The sequence below is a fragment of the Schistocerca serialis genome, unplaced genomic scaffold (genome assembly GCF_023864345.2).
Source record: "Schistocerca serialis cubense isolate TAMUIC-IGC-003099 unplaced genomic scaffold, iqSchSeri2.2 HiC_scaffold_315, whole genome shotgun sequence".
Taxonomy (NCBI): Eukaryota; Metazoa; Arthropoda; class Insecta; order Orthoptera; family Acrididae; genus Schistocerca; species Schistocerca serialis.
The window spans coordinates 25,001-30,000 of NW_026047884.1; the positions used below are offsets into that span (position 1 = coordinate 25,001).

The 5,000-nt window shown below is 51.0% G+C and overlaps 1 non-coding gene across 1 annotated transcript in view; it reads right to left on the minus strand.

The window, feature by feature from the left end:
• LOC126444942 (small subunit ribosomal RNA) overlaps positions 1-749 on the minus strand; it is a 1,909-nt gene extending 1,160 nt beyond the window's left edge. Inside the window, exon 1 of the ribosomal RNA XR_007582860.1 lies at positions 1-749. This exon is cut by the window's left edge and continues 1,160 nt beyond it. This is a non-coding gene — a ribosomal RNA (small subunit ribosomal RNA).
• Between the last annotated feature and the right edge of the window lie 4,251 nt (positions 750-5,000).

Below are 5,000 nucleotides of genomic sequence, written 5' to 3' on the forward strand. Positions count from 1 at the left end.
GTCGCACGCCTTCGGCTCGCCCCACCGGCAGGACGTCCCACGATACATGCCAGTTAAACACCGACGGGCGGTGAACCAACAGCGTGGGACACAAATCCAACTACGAGCTTTTTAACCGCAACAACTTTAATATACGCTATTGGAGCTGGAATTACCGCGGCTGCTGGCACCAGACTTGCCCTCCAATAGACACTCGTTAAAGGATTTAAAGTGTACTCATTCCGATTACGGGGCCTCGGATGAGTCCCGTATCGTTATTTTTCGTCACTACCTCCCCGTGCCGGGAGTGGGTAATTTGCGCGCCTGCTGCCTTCCTTGGATGTGGTAGCCGTTTCTCAGGCTCCCTCTCCGGAATCGAACCCTGATTCCCCGTTACCCGTTACAACCATGGTAGGCGCAGAACCTACCATCGACAGTTGATAAGGCAGACATTTGAAAGATGCGTCGCCGGTACGAGGACCGTGCGATCAGCCCAAAGTTATTCAGAGTCACCAAGGCAAACGGACCGGACGAGCCGACCGATTGGTTTTGATCTAATAAAAGCGTCCCTTCCATCTCTGGTCGGGACTCTGTTTGCATGTATTAGCTCTAGAATTACCACAGTTATCCAAGTAACGTGGGTACGATCTAAGGAACCATAACTGATTTAATGAGCCATTCGCGGTTTCACCTTAATGCGGCTTGTACTGAGACATGCATGGCTTAATCTTTGAGACAAGCATATGACTACTGGCAGGATCAACCAGGGAGCTGCGTCAACTAGAGCTGAGCAGCCGGCCGCCCGGGAGTGTGTCCCGGGGGCCCGCGCGAACACGCAAGCGTCCGCTCAATTATTCTGCAAACAGGAGGAGGCTGAGCTCCCCTGCACAACACACCTCGAAACCCTCTCAGGTCCCGGCGGCGCGCAGCGCCGTCCTAAGTACTTGGTCGGGTTCGAGAGAGGCGCAATCGCCCGGAGTTAGGCGAGTAGACGCTTTAGGTGCGACCACCCGTGCTCCCAACTGAGCTTGCCGCTGCCGACAGAGGCCCGGGAGCGTGCTGTCGTGGCATTGCCGGCGGGAGACAACACGCGCCACCTACGGTGACCGGCAGCTCCAACGCCAGCGCCACAGAAGGACAAAAGCCCCACTTGGGTGCCGAAGCGAACTCTCCCAGCACAGCGCACGCGCCAACACGTCCGCACAGCTGCGATACAAACCACCTGCGAGAACCGCTGGGGCGACCGAGCAGCAGACGGCGTCGCGGCGCCGAGCGCCGGGCGGCGGCGCATCCTCAGCGCACACAGTCCTCAATCGGACCAGCACACTGCAGATGGCCACCGCGCTTCGCACCGGGCCCGCGAGGACCTACTTTGGCCGCAAGGCGCCGCGAGCAGGGGGCGCCGGCGCGCAGCTGCGCCGCCTGCCGCGTCCGTCGGCCGGCGCGCCTGCCACTGGCCGCCCCCACCAGCCGGCTGTAGCGCGTGCGCCCACGCACCGCGCTGCCAGCACGCCGGGCGGCCCCCCCTCACCGGCCGGGGACGGTCCCACCCAGCCACCGCCGCGTATCGCCTCACACCCAGATCCCCTTTCGCGTTCGTGGGCATGGTGGGTCCCCTTTCACGTTCGTGGGCATGGTGGGTATCCCTGAAACAACCGGTTAATAGCTCGACCGATCGTCGCCAACACTGATTCACCTCTAGCGAGAACAACCGCACCACAACGGGTTACCTGTTGTTCATTTGCGTAACGTCACCAGCAAACGTAGACGTCCATCGCCATTTGCAACGAGTATTGCATGCCTGTGTCAGGTGTCACAACACACTACGTCTGCCCACATAGACGCAACAACATGTGCACGCCTCGAGAACACGTGGAAGGTAGCCCCCGTACGTATGCGGTGTCCATTGCGCGAACGACTGTCAGCCGGCCTCTGCAGGATGTCGCAGATGTGGAACGCGGTGCAACATGCTATCACGGTGTGTGAGAAGAGACGACTACGTCCGAATACACGCTCCACTACATCAACAGACTGCTCATGCTGATCGCCATCCAGGGCGTCCGTTCCTCCCACACGTCTGAATGGCGTACCACACTGCAATCCAGCTCTTATAGGGAGACGACACGTAGCTGCGTGCACAATATTTGGACTGTATGGTCTGCCGTTGCTAGGCGCAGTCGTCGTACGGTCACACATGTGCCACGATGTATCATTCAGTACATACGGACCAATGTGCAGTACAGTTTGTGGGTTTTGCGTACATCGGCGGACAGGTGACAGGCCGTACCACAACGTAGGCTGAGTACGTCGGCATGCGAAGGGCATTGAACATGCAAACTTCTCAACGACCAGCTTGCGAAGGCAGGGGGGAAGGGGGGGGGGCATGTACGTCCTGCTGCTATCCACATTACAGTGTATAGCAGGAGCATGTGGAAAGTCAGCAACACCTGCAAGGTGTTTAACATGACGCGATACACAGGGGACCGGGCAGTGCGAATAGCGAACTATATTGCGAGGGTTGCGGTTAGGCAACACTACACTAATTTAACGAGTTGCATAACAATTACAGAGCAGGTTCAGCGACAACGTGCGTCAGGTTAAGGCGCAATATAGGTTAGGTTGAGGCACAATATAGGTTAGGTTAAGGCACAACATGGGTTACGTTAAGGCACAAATTGGGTTACGTTAAGGCACAACATGGGTTACGTTAAGGCACAACATGGGTTACGTTAAGGCACAAATTAGGTTACGTTAAGGCACAAATTAGGTTACGTTAAGGCACAAATTAGGTTACGTTAAGGCACAAATTAGGTTACGTTAAGGCACAAATTAGGTTACGTTAAGGCACAAATTAGGTTACGTTAAGGCACAAATTAGGTTACGTTAAGGCACAAATTAGGTTACGTTAAGGCACAAATTAGGTTACGTTAAGGCACAAATTAGGTTACGTTAAGGCACAAATTAGGTTACGTTAAGGCACAAATTAGGTTACGTTAAGGCACAAATTAGGTTACGTTAAGGCACAAATTAGGTTACGTTAAGGCACAAATTAGGTTACGTTAAGGCACAAATTAGGTTACGTTAAGGCACAAATTAGGTTACGTTAAGGTACAATATGGGTTAGGTTAAGGTACAATATGGGTTAGGTTAAGGTACAATATGGGTTAGGTTAAGGTACAATATGGGTTAGGTTAAGGTACAATATGGGTTAGGTTAAGGCACAACGTAGGTTAGGTTAAGGCACAACGTAGGTTAGGTTAAGGCACAACGTAGGTTAGGTTAAGGCACAACATAGGTTAGGTTAAGGCACAACATAGGTTAGGTTAAGGCACAACATAGGTTAGGTTAAGGCACAACATAGGTTAGGTTAAGGCACAACATAGGTTAGGTTAAGGCACAACATAGGTTAGGTTAAGGCACAACATAGGTTAGGTTAAGGCACAACATAGGTTAGGTTAAGGCACAACGTAGGTTAGGTTAAGGCACAACGTAGGTTAGGTTAAGGCACAACGTAGGTTAGGTTAAGGCACAACGTAGGTTAGGTTAAGGCACAACGTAGGTTAGGTTAAGGCACAACGTAGGTTAGGTTAAGGCACAACGTAGGTTAGGTTAAGGCACAACGTAGGTTAGGTTAAGGCACAACGTAGGTTAGGTTAAGGCACAACGTAGGTTAGGTTAAGGCACAACGTAGGTTAGGTTAAGGCACAACGTAGGTTAGGTTAAGGCACAACATAGGTTAGGTTAAGGCACAACATAGGTTAGGTTAAGGCACAACATAGGTTAGGTTAAGGCACAACATAGGTTAGGTTAAGGCACAACATAGGTTAGGTTAAGGCACAACATAGGTTAGGTTAAGGCACAACATAGGTTAGGTTAAGGCACAACATAGGTTAGGTTAAGGCACAACATAGGTTAGGTTAAGGCACAACATAGGTTAGGTTAAGGCACAACATAGGTTAGGTTAAGGCACAACATAGGTTAGGTTAAGGCACAACGTAGGTTAGGTTAAGGCACAACGTAGGTTAGGTTAAGGCACAACGTAGGTTAGGTTAAGGCACAACGTAGGTTAGGTTAAGGCACAACGTAGGTTAGGTTAAGGCACAACGTAGGTTAGGTTAAGGTACAACGTAGGTTAGGTTAAGGTACAACGTAGGTTAGGTTAAGGTACAACGTAGGTTAGGTTAAGGTACAACGTAGGTTAGGTTAAGGTACAACGTAGGTTAGGTTAAGGTACAACGTAGGTTAGGTTAAGGTACAACGTAGGTTAGGTTAAGGTACAACGTAGGTTAGGTGAAGGCGCAATGTAGGTTAGGTTAAGGTACGATATACCTTAGGTTAAGGTACAATATCGCTTAGGTTAAGGTACAATATAGCTTAGGTTAAGGTACACGTTGTAGGGAAAGGTGTATTTTGGGGGGGGAGGGGGCGGCAGGTTCGTTGATAGTGATTATCGTAAGTGCATGCCTGCGGGATCATCCGATTTGTCACGTCAGGATGCACTTGTGGCTCATGACAGGCGGCGCTCCGATTCCAAGGTTGTGGCAGATCTGTGTCTTTCATTCCTGCCATTGTTTGTGTACTGTGACAGGAGGCAGTATTGTGATGTTGGGTGCACCCCTGTGTAGGACATGTGTGGGTGTTCGTGGCTTAGCTGAGCAATGGCGGATGTCGGAAGGGTGGGATATTCTGTTTTCTGGGTGGACCTCCCGGTCTGGTTATGATAGTGTGGATTGTGTAATGTGGCGGAGAGGATGCACCGGATGTTCTTCCATGCTGGTGGTTAGATATTGTGTGTGTGCCTGTTAGAGGCAGAGAGTAGTGTGTGATAGTGTCTGGCTGACGTGTGGTTCTCATTGTGTGCAGAGTCTTTCAGCATGTATAGGGACGGTTGTATATATTATCTGTATTCTGATGGCTCTGCATCTATTACTAATCAGTGCCGTGTATACGGTTACTCTGGTTCCAGTCGAAACTGTTCTATCTCTGTACATTAGTGACACTGCGGCTCCACTATGTTGCCG